Here is a 20,075-nt window from a genome sequence, read left to right as displayed (position 1 = left end):
ACCCCAGGGTCTACTGCACAGGCCCCCCCTTCAGTGACACCCTCAGAGCTCACCAGATTCCTGCTGCTCTTGGTTTGAATGGACCCATCCACGCTCAGCCTGGGGAGCCCACAGCACTTCACCCAAAGTCTCTTATAAAGGCCTGAACCTCAAATACTGGAGCTTTTTCTGCTTGGTCCTAACCTTGACCTAAGAAATTCCTGCCCTAGAACCTCTCCTGAGAGGTCTCAGGTGTGCTGAGTGTGAGGGCTGAAACTCAGGGCTCCTGAGTGTGGGTCTTGGGGGAGAAGCATCAAAATAAACAGGGATCTTGCTGAAGACTCATTTCATGGCCCCTCTTCAGACCTCCAGATTTATAACTTCTTAGAGCGGGGACCTGACCTTGAGGGATTCATATTCACTGAAATGGTTCAGAATCTTTAAGTGGTTTCAACCTGGTTTCCTATCAAGATTACATGACCAGTGTTAAGCGATAACTTCCCCACAGAGTTCTCTCTTGGTCCTGTGGGAGCATCAGTGTGGTGTGTGGGAAGTGCTCCAGGGGCTTCTAAGGGATGGCGCGGGTTAAGGACGTGGCTGCTGGTCCATCTGTGAGAGCTGAGGCCTAGCTTCAGTCTGAGGAGAGGCAGCAGCGTTGGTCTAGCTGGATTTGGACCAGGGAAGTCAGCTCACATGGTCTGTGTGAGCAGAGGGTTAGGAGTTCTCTCTGAGAACAATCAAGAAATAAGTTCACAGTCTGGTCTCCAAGTAGGAAGAGATTGTTCCTGAATCTCTCCTGAGACAGCACAGGAGAAGTGGGTCTTTTTCAGCTTTTCAAGGTCCTCTGTAGTTGTGGTGGTTGCAGGTTAAAGAGCTGTGCCTTTGAAGGTATTTTTCCAAGATGCAGAGGTGTGTTTGCTACATAACATCCTCAGAGAAGACACAGCAGGAGGAAGAAGAGGAGGAAAGAGCAGCTTCTCAGGTACATGTTCTGTCCTGGGTCTGGGGCTGTGTCTGCTTTTCCCCTAAAATGCTTGAACTGAGGGAACCTGCAAACCTTTAGTTCTCTGCCTCTAAGTTTCTGCCTGGGGTGTTTGTTATCAACTTCTTCTTTTTTCCTTTTCTTAGAGTGAGGACCGGCTCTTTAGGTCACTTCCACCTTGTGTCCCAGAACCTTGTCTCCCTTGTCTGTATCCTGGCTTTCTGTGCTGCTGCTGGTAAGTCACTTCAGTCGTGTCCGACTCTGTGTGACCCCATAGACGGCAGCCCACCAGGCTGCCCCGTCCCTGGGATTCTCCAGGCAAGAACACTGGAGTGGGTTGCCATTTCCTTCTCCAATGCATGAAAGTGAAAAGTGAAAGTAAAGTCGCTCAGTCGTGTCCGACCCTCAGCGACCCCATGGACCACAGCCTCCCAGGCTCCTCCATCCACGGGATTGTCCAGGCAGGAGTACTGGAGTGGGGTGCCATTGCCTTCTCCGATAAAGCATGAAAAATTCTCAACCTGAATGAGTGCCTTTCAACTGCTGAAAATATTCCCTTTGTGAGAGATCAACAAGGGGAGGCCTAGGTTCTGAGATTCCCATTAGCATGTGGTTCAGTCTTGGGATCTTAGAGAAGTAGGGGAAATTAATGATGAATTTACATATATATGCAACTTCAGACATTTAGAACAGCATTAAGAAATTGTCCTTATGAATAGAATTACCTTAGTGGTCCAGAATTCCCCAGGAAGTTTGGGGAAAAGAAGGAGAAAAGTATGAGACCCTTCTCTATATTGGTAGGAAGGACTCACTCTTAAGTGTAGTCTTAGGATATAGAACATGGAAGTTATATAAGAAGTGAATTTTGTATAAAACTGATATTTTTCAGGATTCAGATCACTGCTAACATTTATCCCACTACACCTCACGTTCCCTGGTTCAGGTGCTTCTGTGATATTGCAAGTGTGATATTCCTGCTTTTTTACTTTAATAAGGATTTTTGAAAGACTTGGTGACGTGTATAAACTACCGAAATTAATGTAGCAAAGTGTGCCTTCTTAGTTCCATTTGCTTTGGAAAATGAACACTCACCTGTGTTTAGTAAGGTTCTTGCAATTTTGGGAATGGAGGTTTTCATCACTCAAGCCCAGGTCTGATCATTTCTCTTAGTAATATACTCTGCACTCATTTTCCAGACAGAATTCTTATCACTTCTTTCTATTTTCTACAATATTTACAAAAATGTTTTTATTTATGTATGTTTAACTGTTAAATCTAAAAATTCAACAAAAATGATAGAGATTTTCAAAGGAATAAAAGATTCAGAACCAAGAGCTCTAAGTTATGTCATTATGTGTTTTTGCACCCTAATGTATTTAAAAAATACAGAATATTGCCACAAATAAATTATAAGATTTAAGCACAGAAATCTATTCCTGATTTTATAAACATGAATAATTTGTCTCCCAACTGGTGTATGTTTGTGTGCGTGAAAATGTTAACAGTATATGACATTTTTTCTGTTTTTTATATTTTTGCCAGTTACCTCAACTGGTAAAATATCCATTAGGGTGGTCTCTGCGTTCAGTTCAGTTCAGTCACTCAGTCAGGTCTCTGTGTTGACTTAATTCTTCTTACATAAAATCGAGTTCAGACCCATTGAAGTCAATCCCAAGCTCTACCATTTTCTGAATATTTGATCAAATATTCCAAACAATTTTGAACAACAATATTTTTTGTCTAAAATTATTTATGTGGCTCATTCAAGATTAAAAATTAAAAAACTGTTAGAAAGTTATATAGTTCAGAAATAGTCAAAAGGATTGTTTTCTCTGCTTACTAATCTAGTAAACCTGTAAAATCTGTATAAAGTGCATAAAGTTCAATAATAACTATGAATTTGTACCTGGCTCTTTTCAGTTCAGTTCAGTCGCTCAGTTGTGTCCGACTCTTTGCGACCCCATGGACTGCAGGACATCTGACAATCACCAACTCCCAGAGCTTACTCAGCCTCGTATCCACTGAGTCCGTGACACTATCCAACCATCTCAAACTTTGTCGTCCCCTTCTCCCGCCCTCAATCTTTCCCAGCATCAGGGTCTTTTCCAATGAGTCAGTGCTTTGCATCAGGTGGCCAAAGTATTGGAGTTTCGGCTTCAGCATCAGTCCTTCCAATGGATATTCAGGACTGATTTCCTTTAGGATGGACTGGTTGGATCTTCTTGCAGTTCAAGGGACTCTCAAGAGTCTTTTCCAACACCACAGTTCAAAAGCATCAATTCTTTGGTGCTCAGCTTTCTTTATAGTCCAGCTCTCACATCCATACATGACTAGTGGAAAAACCATAGCTTTGACTAGGTGGAATTCTGTCAGCAAAGTAATGTCTCTGCTTTTTAATACGCTGTCTAGATTGGTCATAGTTTTTCTTTCAAGGAGCAAGCGTCTTTTAATTTCATGGCTGCAGTCACCATCTGCAATGATTTTGGAGCCGAAAACAATACAGTCTCTCTGTTTCCACTCTTCCCCCATCTATTTGCCATGAAGTGATGGGACTGGATGCCATGGCTATTTGCCATGGCTCTTTTACCTCTGTGCTATTCACAATGGCCATTTATCAACCAGACATTTAGTGAAAACTAAGCTTGTTCAAGATGGAAAACTGTGGCCCCACCCTAGAACTCTTGAATCACAATATGCTTTTTAAAAATATTCCTGCTTTGATTGATATTTATCCTGTGGAACACAAGGAAAACCCTTAAAAGTAAATATGCCTCTGTTGATCACATTAATAATTTTTCTCCCAGATGCATGAATGAATGAATCATAGTCGTTCAGTCACGTCCCAGTCTTTGTGACCCTGTGGATTATAGCCTGCCAGGTTCCTCTCTCCATAAGATTCCCCAGGCAAGAATACTGGATTGGGTTGCCATTCTGTTCTCCAGGGGATCTTCCCAACCTAGGGATCGAATCCAGGTCACCCACATTGCAGACATATTCTTAACATCTGAGCCACCAGGGAAGCCCAAGTGGCTTTGTGGATCATCTGTCATCCTGTTTTCTTCAGGTTAGAAATGTGGTAGAGCATATTACTACGTAAAAAAGTATATTATTGTATAACATCAGTCACTGTTCTCATTGAAAAACTAGTTCTCTGTACATTCTGTTTTCATCCTGGATCACATTAGGAAGTCTTCCCACAGTCACATGGCATATGTCCTTTGTATTTCAGGGACGGCTGACATTCCGGGATGTGGCCATAGACTTCACTCAAGAGTGAGACAGTCAGTTCCTAGGCAGGTTGATAAGAAGTCCGGGGGTCCCCAAGGAGAGAGGGGTCTGGAATTCTCAAGGAGGAGGAAAGGACAAACTTTTGTGTCTACATTCCTTCAGTTCATTTCAGTCGCTCAGTCGTGTCCGACTCTTTGCGACCCCATGAATCGCAGCACGCCAGGCCTCCCTGTCCATCACCAACTCCCGGAGTTCACTCAAACTCACGTCCATCGAGTCGGTGATGCCATCCAGCCATCTCATCCTCGGTCGTCCCCTTCTCCTCCTGCCCCCATTCCCTCCCAGCATCAGAGTCTTTTCCAATGAGTCAACTCTTCGCATGAGGTGGCCAAAGTACTGGAGTTTCAGCTTTAGCATCATTCCTTCCAAAGAAATCCCAGGGCTGATCTCCTTCAGAATGGACTGGTTGGATCTCCTTGCAGTCCTTATGCTGCACAATTATGCATTTATTTACTATGGTTAACTTTTCTTTTCTATTGAAGTAGAGTTGATTTCTGTTGTGTTTATTTTCGGTTGACAGGAACTTGGTTCAGTTATACACAGAGGTACATCTGTTCTATTCTTTCTCGGGGTCTTTTCCCATACAGGTTCTTTGAGAGTGTTCAGTAGACTTCCCCGTGCTATTCAGTAGGTCCATTTCAATTATCTATCTGACAGTAAGTAGTGTGTATCTGTAAGCCCCAATCTCTTATTGTTTCCCTTCCCCAAACTTAAAAAAAAATCGTAAACTCGTGTTTCTATGTCTGTGAGTCTGTCTCAGTTTATGAATTAGTTCACGTGAGGAATTTATAGATTCTCCTTGTATGTCATCCTTTGCTTTCCCTCTCTGACTGGCTTCACTCAGTATGATAAATCTCTCGGCCCATCCATGCCCCTAAAAACGACTTTTTTTTCATTCGTTTCAATGGCTGAGTGTACTGCCGTGTTTTGATGGACAGTTTCCTCGTTATTTCTCTACTGATGGACGCTTTGCTTTATGCTCTGTCTTGGATATTGTCAGTAATGCTGCCCTGAAAATAGAGGTGCAACCATCATTTTCAGTTTTGACTTTCTACCGATCTAAGACCAGGAGTGGGCTTGCTGGACCATGCGGTAAGTCTGTGTTTACTGTTCTAAGGAATCTCTATACTGTTTTCTTCTGTGGCTGCACCCACCCATTTCCATCCCCGCCCACAGTGTAGGAGGATTCCCTGTTTTCCTTGCCCTCTGTAGCATTTCATCCTTGTAGATCTTTTGGAGGATGGCTCTTCTGAGGGGTGTCAGTGATACCTGATTGCAGTTTGATTGGCATTTCTGTAAGAGTGGTCCTGAGCATCTTTTCATGTGCTTTATGGACATCTGCGTGCCTTCTTTGGAGAAATGTCCATTTAGATTTTTGCCAGTTTTTCTACTGGGTTGATTGTTTTTTTGATCATAAGCTGTGGGGGGCTTCCCTCGTTGGTCAGCTAGTAAAGAATCTGCCTGCAATGCAGGAGACCTGGGTTCGATCCCTGGGTTGGGAAGATCCCCTGGAGAAGGGAAAGGCTACCCATTCCAGTATTCTGGCCTGGAGAATTCCATGGGCTGTACAGTCCATGGGTCACAGAGAGTCGGACAAAACTGAGCAACTTTCACTTTCACTGTGTGAGCACTTTGCATCTTTGGTGATGAATTCCTTGTTTTTCACTTCGGTTGCAAACATTTATTTTCCCATTCTGAGGGTTGTCTTTTTCTTTCCTTCAGGGTTGCCCTTCCTGTGCAAAATCTTTTCAGGTTAATGAAGTGCCTTTTAAAAGTTTTATTTTGAATAATTCTGAGCATATATATATATATAAAATCTTGCTGTGGTTTATGTAAAGTGTGTGCTGCCTATATTTTCCTCTAGAGGTTTAGAGTAATTGTCCTTCCAGCTAACTCTTTAATTGGTTTGGAGTTTGTCTGTAAGCGGTTAGCCAGAGATGTAAATTTTTTCACTTTCCCCTTGTTTAAGGAACCTCCACCCCGTCCTGTATCCTGGCTGTTAACAACTTACATTCCCAGCATCAGCATAGGAGGGCTCTCTTTTCTCCACAATCTCTCCAGCCTTTATTTTTTCTAAGACTTTTTGACAGACTCCATTCTGACCAGTATGAGCCCATGCCTCACTGTAGTTTTGATTTACATTTCTATAACATTTCACGATGTTGAAAGCTTCTCATGAGATATTTTTAATAACAGTGTGAGTAAAACGAGCTTCGGAGATCGGCCTCTTGATCTTTTGCCCTGTTTTGAAAAATTTCCCGGACGCACCTAGGACATTTCTTGAGGCAGGTGTTTCTTCCTTAGAGCCTCTCTTGCTTGCTAAGTCGCTGCAGTCGTGTCCGACTCTGTGCGACCCCAGAAACGGCAGCCCAGCAGGCTCCCCCGTCCCTGGGATTCTCCAGGCAAGAACACTGGAGTGGGTTGCCATTTCCTTCTTCAATGCATGAAAGTGAAAAGTCAAAGTGAAGTCGCTCAGTCGTGTCCGACTCTCAGCGACCTCATGGACTGCAGCCTACCAGGCTCCTCCGTCCATGGGGTTTTCCAGGCAAGAGGACTGGAGCGGGGTGCCATTGCCTTCTCCGTAGAGCCCCTCAGTCCTGGGGAATAGGAAGTGCCGTCAGCCTAGGATTTTCCGTTGTTGTACCAAAAGCGGCCACAAGGCGGCAGCATTTCCTTGTGTTTCACAATTATTTATTTCCGTTAATTTATTTACTGCTGTTTTTATTTTCTATTGAAGTAGAGTTGATTTCTGCTATGTTTGTCTTAGGTTGACAGGAACTTGATTCAGTTATACATAGAGGTACATCTATTCTGTTCTTTTCCGGAGTATTTTCTCATATAGGTTCCTTCAGTGTGTTGTGTACTTCCTTGTGCTATTCAGTAGGTTCATTTGGATGATCTGACAGTAAGTAGTGTGTATCTGTTAATCCCAGTCTTTTATTGTCTCCCTCCCACAACCTTTAAAAAAAATCATAAACTTGTATTTCTACGTCTGTGAGTCTGTTTCTGCTTATGAATTCGTTCATTTGAGGAATTTATGGATTCCCCTCGTGTGTAAGAGTTTGCTTTCCCGCTCAGACTGGCTTCATTCAGTATCATAAACTCTCAGTCCATCCATGCTCCTGAAAATGACGTTTTTTCATTTGTTCCGATGGCTGAGTGTATTCCGGTGTTTAGATGGACAGGTTCCTCTTTACGTCTCTATTGATGGACACTTTCGCTGATGTTCTGTGGTGGAGAATCAACAGTGCTGCCCTGAAAACAGGGGTGCAACTGTCATTTTCAATTATGATTTTCTCTGGATGTAAAGCAAGGGGTGGCCTTGCCAGATCAGGTAGTAAGTCTATGATTAGTGTCTTAAGATTGGAGAAGGAAATGGCAACCCACTCCAGTGTTCTTGCCTGGAGAATCCCAGGGACGGGGGAGCCTGGTGGGCTGCCGTCTCTGGGGTCGCAGAGTCGGACACGACTGACCGACTTAGTAGCAGCAGCAGCAGCAGTGTTTTAAGGAATGTCCTTACTGTTTTCCCTGTGGCCACACCCACCCATTTCCTTCCCCGCCCACAGTGTAGGAGGAGTCCCTGTTCCCTTGGCTCTCGGCAGCATTTAATCTTTGTAGGTTTGGGGGGGCTGTCTGAGAGGTGTGAGTGATACCTGGTTGCAGTTTCAATTGACATTTCTGTAAGTGTGGTCCTGAGCATTTTTTCACTCGCTCTATGGCCATCTGGATGCCTTCTTTGGAAAATGTCCGTTTAGATCTTTGCCTGTATTCCTGCTGGGTTCAGAATTTTGTTTTATCGTGAGCTGCGTGAGCAGTTTGCATCTTTGGAGACGAATTCCTTATTTTTAACTTTGGTTGCAAACATTTATTTTCCCATTCTGAGGGTTGTCTTTTTCTTTCCTTTAGGGTTTCCCTTCCTGTGCAAAACCTTTTTAGGTTAATGAGGTGCCTTTTTTTTCAGTTTAGTTTTATTTTCAATAATTCTGAGTATAGATCCAAAAAGAACTTGCTGTGATTTATGTTAAAGTGTGTTCTGCATATATTTTCCTCAAGAGATTTAGAGGAATCGTCCCTACATAAAATTCTTTAATCGATTTTAAATTCCTTCATCTGTAAGCGGTTAGGGAGAGGAGTAAATTCTTTCACTGTTCACAAGTTGAAGGAACCTCCACTCCGTCCTCTATCGTGGCTGTTAGCAACTTACAGTCCCACCATCAGCGTAGGAGGGCTCCCTTTTCTCCACAACCTCTCCAGCCTTTATCGTTTTTAAGGCTTATAGACAAAGGCCGTTCTGACCGTTATGAGCTGATACCTCCTTGTACTTTTTTGATTTACATTTCTGTAACATTTCATTGTCACCCTGCTTATTTAACTTATATGCAGAGTACATCATGAGAAACGCTGGACTGGAAGAAACACAAGCTGGAATCAAGATTGACGGGAGAAATCTCAATAACCTCAGATATGCAGAAGACACCACCCTTATGGCAGAAAGTGAAGAAGAACTAAAGAGCCTCTTGATGAAAGTGAAAGTGTAGAGTGAAAAAGTTGACTTAAAGCTCAACATTCAGAAAACGAAGATCTTGGCATCCGGTCCCATCACTTCATGGGAAATAGATGGGGAAACAGTGTCAGACTTTCTTTTTTTGGGCTCCAAAATCACTGCAGATGGTGACTGCAGCCATGAAATTAAGAGACGCTTACTCCTTGGAAGGAAAGTTATGACCAACCTAGATAGCATATTCAAAAGCAGAGACATTACTTTGCCAACAAAGGTTCGTCTAGTCAAGGCTATGGTTTTTCCTGTGGTCATGTATAGATGAGAGAGTTGGACTGTGAAGAAGGCTGAGTGCCGAAGAATTGATGCTTTTAAACTGTGGTGTTGGAGAAGACTCTTGAGAGTCCCTTGGACTGCAAGGAGATCCAACCAGTCCATTCTGAAGGAGATCAGCCCTGGGATTTCTTTGGAAGGAATGATGCTAAAGCTGAAACTCCAGTACTTTGGCCACCTCATGCGAAGAGTTGACTCATTGGAAAAGACTCTGATGCTGGGAGGGATTGGGGGCAGGAGGAGAAGGGGACGACCGAGGATGAGATGGCTGGATGGCATCACTGACTCGATGGACGTGAGTCTGGGTGAACTCCGGGAGTTGGTGATGGACAGGGAGGCCTGGCATGCTGCGATTCATGGGGTCGCAAAGAGTCAGACACGACTGAGCCACTGAACTGAACTGAACTGAACATTTCACGATGTTGAAAGCTTTTCATGTGATATTTTTAAAAACAATGTGAGTAAAACTGATCTTTTGAGATCGGCCGTGTGATCATTGGCCCTGTTCTGAATCTTCCCCACAACCCACCGAGGACATGAGTTGAGGACGGGTGTATCCTACAGCCCCTTGGTCCTGGTGCATGTTAAGTGCCCGTCTGCGGTTTTCCCACTGTTGTTACCAAAGGCGGCCACAAGGCGGCAGCACATCACGCTCCGCTGTTCCGTTGGCTAAATTAATATTTATTTTCTCTTGGACTAGAGTTATTTCCGCTGTTGTGCTTGTTTCAGGTTTACAGGAACTTGATTGAATTACATAGAACTGTGTCTGTTCTTTTTCTGGTTTGTCCCAGGTCGGTTCTTTCAGGGTGTTCGGTAGACTTCTCTGTGTTATTCAGGAGGTTCTTTTGGATTATCTATCTGACAATACGTTGTAAGTATATGTTAATCCCAACCTCTTACTGTCTCCCTCCCTGTACCTGTTTTTTTTTTTTTTTTTAATAATCATAAATTGGTTTTCTAAGTCTAAGAGTCTGTTTCTCTTTATAAATTCTTTGATTCGTATGAATTTATAGATTCCACCCGTGAGTGATATATTTCTTTCCCTTCCTGACTGACTTCACTCAGTATGATAAATCTCGGTCCATCCATGCTGCTGACAATGATATTTTTTCGCTCTTTCTGACAGCTGAGTGATTCCCGTGTGTAGATGGGTCAGTGACTTTACTTCTCTATTGATGGACATTTCGACTGATGCTCTTTATTCTGCTGGGCTTAGTTGCTCAGTCGTGTCTGACTCTCTGCGACCCCATGGACTGTAACCCGCCAGGCTCTGCTGTTCTTGGGGATTCTCCAGGCAAAAATACCGCAGTAGGTTCCCACGCCCTCCTCCAGGGGATCTTCCCAACCTAGGGATCGAGCCCAGGTCTCCCGCATTGCAGGTGGATTCTTTACCAGCTGAGCCACTGGGGAAGCTATTAAATGTTGTCAATATTGCTGCCTTGAAAATAGGGTTGCAAGTATCATTTTAAATTATGGTTTTCTCTGGATCTAAGGCAATGTGGGTGGGCTTGCCGGATCATGCAGTAACTATATTTAGTGTGTTTCAGCAATCTTCACACTGCTTTCTTTCGTTACCGCCCCCACTGATTAACATCCCCGCCCACAGTGTAGGAAGACTTCGCGTTTGCCTCGCCTTCCGCGTCATTTAATCTTCGTAGAGCTTTTGGAAGATGGCCATTCTGAGGGGTGTGCGTTGATACCACGTTGCAGTTTTGATGGGCATTTTTTTTAACAGTAGTGTTTATCATCTTTTCATGAGCTTTTTGTGGCCAGCTGGATGCAAGCTGAAGACAAAGGCCTATTTAGATCTTTGGCCTATTTTTCTATTGATTGATTTTTGATGTTGAGCTGAATGAACTGTTTGCATGTTTTTGGAGATGAATAAATTGTTTTTATTTTAATTTTTTAATATAAATTTATTTATTTTAATTGGCAGATAATTACAATATTGTATTGGTTTTGCCATACATCAAAATGAATCCGTGACAGGGTACACGTGTTCCAAATCAAGTGTATCCATTTTTCCCAATTTAAGTTGTCTTTTTCTTTCATTTAGGGCTGTCCTTGCTGTGCTAAAGCTTTTGAGATTAATGAGGTTACTTTTGTTGAGGTTTTGTTGTTGTTGTTGTTGTTATCCTAAGAGGGAAACCAAGAACTTGCTGGGATTTATTCCAAAACCTGTCTTGCCCATATTTTCCTCAAGAAGTTTAGAGTATCCATCCCTCCATTTAGTTCTTTAATCGATTTGGAGTTTCTTTTCTGTATGAGGTTAGGGAGAAATGCAATTTCATTCACTTTTCACTTGTTTCAGGAGCCTCCCACACCATCCTCTGCTCTGGCTGTTAACAATTGACATTACTAGCATCAATGTGGGAGAATTTCTTTTTCTCCAAAACCCCTCCAGCATTTACTGTTTGTAGAGTTTTTGACACTAGCCATTCTGACTGGGACTAGCTCATTCCTAGTTGTAGTTTTTATTTGAATTTCTCTAAAATTACTTCGTATCGAAAGGTTTCCATTTGATTAAACAAACAAACAAACAAAACTGTGATTAAAACCCGCCTCTCAAGATTGGCCTCTTGACCGTCTGCCCTGTTCTGAATTCTTTTCCCGAGACCCACCCGAGGACGCAAGTTGAGGAGAGGTGTGTTTTCCTTACGTCCCCTCCGTCCATCTAGGCCACTGTCTCCTTCTGTTGCTGGTTGAATGTATTCCGGTGTCTAGATGGACCAGTTACCTTCATTTTTGTGTCGATGGACATTTTGTTTAACACTCTGTCTTCAATATAGTCAATAGTGCTGTCCTAAAAATAAGTCGGAGAAGGCAATGGCACGCCACTCCAGTACTCTTGCCTGGAAAATCCCATGGACGGAGGAGCCTGGTAGGCTGCAGTCCACCGGGTCGCTAAGAGTCAGTTATGACTGAGCGACTTCACTTTCACTTTTCACTTTCATGCATTGGAGAAGGAAATGGCAACCCACTCCAGTGTTCTTGCCTGGAGAATCCCAGGGACGGGGGAGCCTGGTGGGCCGCTGTCTATGGGGTCACACTGAGTCGGACACGACTGAAGTGACTTAGCAGCAGCAGCAGCAAAAATAAGGGTACATGCACATATCATTTAAATTTTTTATTTTTTCCGGATCTAAGGCAAGGAGTTGGCTTCCAGGGCTTTAGTAACTCCCTGTTAGTGTTTTAAGGAATCTCCATGCTGGTTTCCTTCTTGGCCACACCCACCTATTTACATCCCCAGGGTAGAAGGATTCCTTTTCCCCAAGCTCCTGGCAGAGTTTAATCTTTGTAGACCTTTTGGAGGATACTCACTCTCAGTGATTTTAGCTGATACCTCGTTGTCATTTTGATTTGCATTTCTCCAATCATTAGGGATGCTGAGCATCTTTTCATGTGCCTTATAGCGATCTGGATACATTCTTTGAAAACATATCCGTTTAGATCTTTGGCCCATTTCTGGTGTGTGTGTGTGTGTGTGTGTGTGTGTTTTAATTGAGCTGCATGCGCTGTTTGCTTGTTTTGCAGATGAATTACTTGTTGATATATTTGCTTGTAAAGTTTTTTTCCACTCTGAGGGTTGTCATTTTTGTTCGTTATGGTTTCCCTTGCTGTGTAAGTGCTTTTAAGGTTAATGAGGTCCCTTGCTGAGTTTTTCTTATTTCTATTTTTTCCTTATTCTAAGAGGTGGATCCAGAGGGAATTTGCTGTGATTTATGTCAAAGCCTGTTTTTCCTATGCTTTCCTCTAATGGTAGGGAGTAACTGTCTCTCCATTTAGTTCTTTAACTAATTTGGAGTTTTTCTTTAAATGGTTAGGGAGTGTTGTAATTTGATTCTCTTTTTGCTTGTTTAAGGACCCTCCTCCCTGTCCTCTGTCCTGGCTATTAACAAGTTACGTTGGCCTCTTGACCACCTGCCCTGTTTTGAAATCTATTTCCAGGACCTACCCCAGGACATTTGTTGAGAACAGGTGTATTTACTTAACGTGCCTGAAGGACTGGTCAGCACAGGTTTTTCAGCTATTGTTACCAAAAGCAGCCACAAGGCGGCAGCATTTTTCATCCTCCACTTTTTTTGGTAATTAATTTTTTTCTAATAGAGTTGATTTCCGACTCTGTGTTTGTTTTAGGTGTTCAGGAACTTGATTCAGTCATAAACAGATGTACCGCTGTTCTTTTGGGGGGTCTTTTCCCGGGAAGGTTATCACAGTGTGTTTCCTTCAACTTGCTGAGCTCTTCAGCTGGTCCTTTTAGATTACCTGTTTGATGCATAGTAATGTAGCATTTTAATCCCTCTTAGTGTATCCCTCCTGCAACGTTTTAAAAACATAATCATGAGTTGTTTTTTTTAACTCTGAGTCTGTTTCTATTTGCAAATTGTTTCATTTGCATGAATTTCTGGCTTCCAGCTTTAAGTACTATTTTAGGATGTTTGTCTTTGGTCTCATACCTCAGTGTGATAATCTCTCAGTACATCCATGCTGCTGCTCATGGTAGTTTTTTTTTTTTTTTTCTGAGTGTATTCCACTGTATAGATGGGCCAGTTCGTCTTCATTTTTCTGTCGATGGATATTTTGGTTAATGCTCTGACTTGCTTATTGTGAGTAGTGCTGCCCTGAAAATAGAAATGTACATATTCCTTTGAATTAGGAGTTTTTTCCAGATCAAAGCAAGGAGTGGTATTGCTGGAAAACGTGGTAACTCTCTATTTCGTGTTTCAAGGAGCCTCCAGATATTTTCCTTTGTGGCTGCACCCACCCATTTACAACCCTGCCCACGGTGTAGGAGGGTTCCCTGTTCCCCTCGCCCTCGGCAGCACTTTAACTTCGAAGATCTTTTGAGGATGGCCGTTCTGAGCCGTGTGAGAAGATGGCTCATGGTAGTTTTAATTTGCATTTCTTTAATACTTAGTGATGTTGAGTATCTTTCCATGGGCTTTTTACCTTCTACGGGCGAGTACAGTTAACCTCTGGAAAGTGGCTTCTTGACAGTCAGCCCTGTTTTGAGTTCTCTTCATGTGATTTACCCCGGAAGATTTCTTTAGGGCTGGTGTCATTTAGAGCCGAGCCCAACAGCCCCGGTTTTCAAGTGGTTGTTACGGGGAATGACCACAAGGTGGCAGCATTTCTTCATGCCCGCTCTGGTTACCTGGACAACCAGAGCCTTAGGGCAAATCCGGTTTCTGGGTTGTCAATGAGAATCCATCTCGGGGATCTTCCCGACCCAGGGATTGAACCCGCTTCTCCTATGTCTCCTGCATTGGCAGGTGGATTCTTTACCACTAGCGCCACCTGGGAAGCCCTAAGGCTTGTGTCTCCTTATTTCTTCCCCCTTAGCCTTCATCCCCCAGGCGATCCCAATGATTGCAACACCACTCTGCAGAGGGACCTGTCCTCTCAGTGGGGTGACCCTAAGGAAGGAGGCTGGAGCTGGGAACCCTGCCACCAGGAGACACGGAGCCCAGAGCACTTTGCAAAGCTCTTCCAGCCCAGAGACCCCACCATCCTTTGGGGGCACTAGATTTAGTTCTGCTGCAGGAGGGTCCCACAGGATCTGGAGACTGTGGACTCATGCAGAGGGGGACAGGAAGTCCATGTCCACCGGGGTGGGGGGCTTATTGGCTGGCATATCCTCCCCAGCGCCCTCAGCCCCAGGACAGCCCCGCCTGGGGACCCAGCCTGCTCAGGCCCCAGGAGTGTGACGCCAGCCCAGGTCCCAAGGCCCGAGGGGAACAGAGTCAGCAGTTCTTTTGGCTTTCTTTCTTTCCTGTTATGTTTATTTTAAATTCGAGTATATAGGTGATTTGCACTGTTGTGGGTTTTTGTTTTTTTTTTAATGTGTAAAGCAACATTATTCATTTATACATAGATGTATATATGTTCTTTTGGGGTTCTTTTTCTCATATACGTTATTTACAGTCAAAGTAGGGTTCCTTGTGCTCTACAGTGGGTCCTTATGGATTCAGTTCAGTTCAGTTCAGTCGCTCAGTCGTGTCTGACTCTTTGCGACCCCATGAATCGCAGCACGCCAGGCCTCCCTGTCCATCACCAACTCCCGGACTTCGCTCAGACTCTTGTCCATCGAGTCAGTGACGCCATCCAGCCATCTCATCCTCTGTCGTCCCCTTCTCCTCCTGCCCCCAATTCCTCCCAGCATCAGAGTCTTTTCCACTGAGTCAACTCTTCGCATTTTATAACTAATAGTGTGTATATGTTATTCTCAACAAATATTTCTCCCTGTACCCGGCCTTTCCTTTTTGGTAACACGTTTCTTTACTAAGTGTATGAAGCTGTTACTGTTTTGTAAAGAAGTTCATTTGTTTCCGTGTTTGGATTCCACCTAGAAGCGATAACAGGTGATACTTTGTCTCACTTACTTCCCCTAGTGTGACGTCTCTGGCTCTTCCCTGTGACTGGAAGTGGCTTTCTGTCATCCTTTCGTGTCTGGGTAATGCCGCTTTGTGTGTCTGTACCCCGGCTTCTTTAACCGTTCACCTGTCCTTCTACACTTAGGTTTTTTTGTATCTTGGCGATTGTATCCAGTGCTGCCATGATTGTTGGCGTGCAGTATCTTGAAGATTTGGTTTTCCCAGGATCCATGCCCAGGCATGGGATGGCTGGGGTACGTGGTACTTTGTTGCTGAGTGTCTGAAAGCCCCTCCGTACTGTTCTCCAGAGTCGATGCACTGATTTACATTCCCACCCGGGGTAGGAGGGTTCCCTTCTCTCCACACCCCCTCCAGCATTTATTGTTGTCGAATTTTTGAGATGGCCATGCTGACTGGTGTGAAGTGATATCTCATTGAACTTTTGATTTGTATTTCTCTTGAACTGAACGATTAGGGACGCTGAGCATCTTTTGCGTACTTTATGGCCACCTGGATGCCTTCTTTGGAGAAACGCCCATTTCGATCTTTGGCCCACTTTTCGATTGTTTTTTTTTTTAATTGAGCTGCATGGACTGTTTTCATGTTTTGGAGATGAATTCCTTGTATCTCCATTTGCAAACACTTTTTTCCCCACCCATTCTGAGGGTTCTTTTTCTTTCATTTATGGTTTATCCTGCTGCTCAAATGCTTTTAAAGTTAATAAGGTCCCATTTGTTTATTTTATTGTATTATTCTAAGAATGAATCCAAAAAGAACTGGCTGCGATTTATATCAAGGCATGTTCTGTATATTTTCCTCAAGAGCTTTATAGTATCCATCCCTCCATTTAGATCTCTAATTGATTTGGCGTATGTTTTTCTGCATGGGGTTAAGCAGTGTAGTAATTTCATCCTCTTTTCACTTGTTTGAGGAACCTCCACCCTGTTCCTCCATGCTGACGGTTAACAGCTTACCTTGCCAGCATCAGTGTAAGAGGGTTCCCGTTTCCCCACACCCTCTCCAACATTTATTGTTTGCAGACTTTTTGCCAGTGGCCATTCTGATCGGAGTGAGGTGATACCTTCATTGTAGTTTTGATTCGAATTTCTGTAAGTTTTAGTGTGGAGAAGGCAATGGCAACCCACTCCAGTATTCTTGCCTGCAGAATCCCAGGGACGGGGGAGCCTGGTGGGCTGCCGTCTATGGGGTTGCATGGAGTCGGACACGACTGAAGCGACTTAGCAGCAGCAGCAGCAGCAGCAGGAAGTTTTAGTGATACTGAAATCTTTTCGTGTGATTATTTTGAACGAGTGTGAGTACGGTTGGCTTCTTGACCAATTGCCAGGTTTTGAATTCTTTTTCCAGGATCTACCTAAGGTCGTTCGTTGACAACAGGTGTTTTTTCCTCGCATCCCTGAAGGCCTGGGGATATTACGCACCCATCTTCACAGGTTTTAAATTGTTGCTACCCAAAGTGGCCACAAGGTGGCAACATTTCTTCATGCCCCACTCTATTATTTTGGTAAATTTTTATATTCTGTTGGAGTAGACTTCCGGAGTGATTTCCGATGTTGTGTTTGTTTTTGGTTTTCAGGAACTTCATTCAGTTATACACAGACACATATCTATTAGACACATGCCTTGTATTACATTGAGAAAAACTACTTTGAAAAAATACATGTTGTTAGAGGTTCTAAAATATGTTCTTGAATTTGCTAATCAGAGACTGCCAATGCAACAGAGAGTTCACAATTGCTTTCTTCTTGATTTTCACTAGGGGTTCATTTTTTAAAGATTAAAAATTATGGACTCAAATCTACTAAAGTGACAAGGAAAATGTTTCAGTGTGTATGGCAAGTCGGATATGTGTTGTCAGTGAGAGAAGATATAAAGACTGGAAACATTTTTGTTGTAAAAAAGTAATGATAATTCTATTCTCTAGTCAGTCATTTATAAATGGGGGAAAGTAGAACAAATTAATAAGTTCTTGGCCTTGAGAGGCCTTTGGGGAATTTAGTCTAAGACTCCTGAGGAATTACAGCAGAGTCCATGTAGAAGAAGCCTATGTGGTCAGCACCCAAACATTTTTAAAACAAATTAGTCTTGGCCTAGTTTAATGAAAATAGAGGCAATTTTAGAAAAAAAAAAGTTTCACTAAATATTAAATTCCAGTTTTGTTAATTAAGGTCTATATTTACTAAGAAACTCTTATGACATAGTTCCTTGCGTTTATGTTATAATGCTGATGAGAGTTAACTGAATTATTAAGGAGCTCTCTAAGTTTATTTCTAAAACTTATCTCAGTAATCAGTCTTTGGATAAGGGTCAGAATCTCCATGGTCTACAGCCAGGAGATTAACACCAGGCTACAGTTATTTAACAAACTAAGTCAGAGGACCTGGGACATACTAACTGTACTTAAAACAGGTTCTCAGATTCTTATGGTCCTACTGATACTGCTAGCTGCATTATTTCCTCTTCTGCCTGCTTTGCACAATTGTTTCTTGCATTAGGAAATGTGTGGCTGAGCCTCTGATAAAATGATGATATGCGATCAGTGAGGGTAACGGTGAAACTGTAGCTATGGGAAGAAGCAACAAGAGGGAATGTTTTCACGGACCATAGAGGCTGCTGAGACAGGTGATCCAGCGTCTCTTGGCTCCTGTTTTTTGGGTTAGTCCCGTAACACCGCACTGAGGGCCTGTCAGCAGAATCTCTGCCAGATCTAGGAATGAGCATTCCTAGCACCATGGGAGGAAATGGACATGAAGCGCCCCCAAAACCACGGTCAAATTGCCACGAAGGGGCCGTGCCAACTAAAAACCAGCACTTGCCGTCTGCCTCTGCTAGGACTCAATCAGGACCCGCTGCAGCGGCTGCCCTTGAGCAGCCCTGAAAGGCACTGAGGGGGGAGATCGGGAACGGGGCATCTGCGCTCTGGGGAAGCTGGCAGAACAGGCCTTCAGATAGTCAGATGCTCTCAGTAAAGGTTCTCACGAGCCCAGATTCTTGCCTCTTCTCATGCCTAGAGGAGCACTAGAGTCAGTAACAGTGACAACTGCTCTGACTAATATGTGAATTAATATGTGAATACCACGTCAGCAGCTAGAACCTACTCAGACACAACTAGACAACTGGCTACCAGGCTACCGGTCTCCTTGAAGTGCCTGCCAGGTCTAGACTGGGAATCCAGCTTATTCTCCTGGGAAAAATTGTGATTGATTTTTCACATTACTGTCCAGGTTGTCACTCCTCCAACTACTGGAAACTGAGCCTGTCACACCCTCATCAGTCACTCCGGGCTAATACAAGACATCGAAAGTATGTAAGACCACGCCAAAGGCTCAGGGCACCACCCGTGCTGACTTGATCTGGACCAGGATCAAAATTGCTAAAAAACATAACCTGGTTCTTACTCCTGCTATAGCTCCTGCTCACAATAATTTGTGATAATTAATCACAGATCTTTGGCCCCTGACTTTTTAAATCCACTTGTTATGTTTGTCTCTTTCGGATTACAATGGTTTCACATCAAGACAATGGTTCCAGCTACTCTTCGGAACAGATCCTGTGGGGATAGCAACAGAGGTCACCCTGGGGCCCCTGAATGAGACAGGACGAGAGCTCCATGACCCCAGCTAGGTAAGGTCTATGAGCCCCGTGCCAGCCTGAAGAAGCTACAGAAGACAGACCTTCGCCCTTCAGCCTCCCAATAAAGGTTTTTGGGGTTCATGTCTCTCAGCAGGATTTGACATAGGAGATAGAGGGGCCTCTGGGCTGGACAGCTGGTATTTGTCTGGAGTGAAATTGAAGCTTTGTTCTCACTCACAAACTCCAAGGGCAAATCTAGTGGCAGAAGCTGAAGTCTGTGGGAGTAAAGAGATACGGTGCCCACTCCTCAGGTTGAAGAAGACTTCACTGTACAAGGGCAGGAAGCCTCCTTGATGGCCGAAAAGGGAGGGGGCCCCATCCCATAATAAGTGTGGACATGCACCCACAGGCCTCTGTGGGGGATCAATCTTAGCAAATGTCATGCCCACATCTTGGAGAGGGTGCAGGGACCAGTCAGGTGTGAAAAAAGAGACAAGGTAATTGCTCAAAGGTGACCAAAGACCCAGAAGGACGGTCCTAAATGAGGGATTTACATCACCTCTTCCTGGGCTCCTCCGCAGGACACATACACTTCTCTCAGTTCTTTGTCTTTGAGCTGCTTCTCTCTTAAACACCCTGCATTTCTCTATGCTCTCCGAGATGTTACGCTGTGTCAATAATAATGGACTTCTATACGTATTTATGCTTCTTGCCTCCTTAAAATATTCTTGGGTTCAAACCAGGGAACGACCGAGGGTCACTTTGCTTCTACACTCTGGTCACCGGCGGTCTCATGGCTGGCAGTCCTGCTTTTCATCCAGGGCACCCTGGTTCAGCTCCGGGCAGGGAGCCGAGATCCCTCTCCAGGCGCGCTCACTGCTGTCTCCCCGAGATCACGATCATATGTTTTCTGTCACCATGGCTGGAAGAGGCGCGATTTCATTGCATATTGTGGTAGATAATATCGCCCTGTGTATCTGCACTGCATCTTTTCTATCTGTCATCTCTCCTTCTAAGCGTAGGTTGCTTC

At 43.8% G+C, this 20,075-nt stretch overlaps 1 long non-coding RNA gene across 2 annotated transcripts; it reads left to right on the top strand.

The window, feature by feature from the left end:
• Positions 1 to 823: 823 nt before the first annotated feature.
• Positions 824 to 18,817, top strand: LOC147354338 (uncharacterized). Of its 2 annotated transcripts, none has more exons than XR_015146396.1 (3): positions 824 to 961; positions 1,108 to 1,196; positions 18,697 to 18,817. It is a non-coding gene; the product is annotated as an uncharacterized LOC147354338 (long non-coding RNA). The 2 variants fall into 2 exon arrangements; XR_015146395.1 differs by lacking the exon at positions 18,697 to 18,817 and adding an exon at positions 8,633 to 8,755.
• The last annotated feature ends 1,258 nt before the right edge of the window (positions 18,818 to 20,075 follow it).

The sequence above is a fragment of the Bos grunniens genome, chromosome 18 (assembly GCF_055505025.1).
Source record: "Bos grunniens cultivar Pamir isolate PY7600 chromosome 18, Bosgru_T2T1.0, whole genome shotgun sequence".
Lineage (NCBI taxonomy): Eukaryota > Metazoa > Chordata > Mammalia > Artiodactyla > Bovidae > Bos > Bos grunniens.
This window is presented reverse-complemented; position numbering and strand designations above follow the sequence as displayed.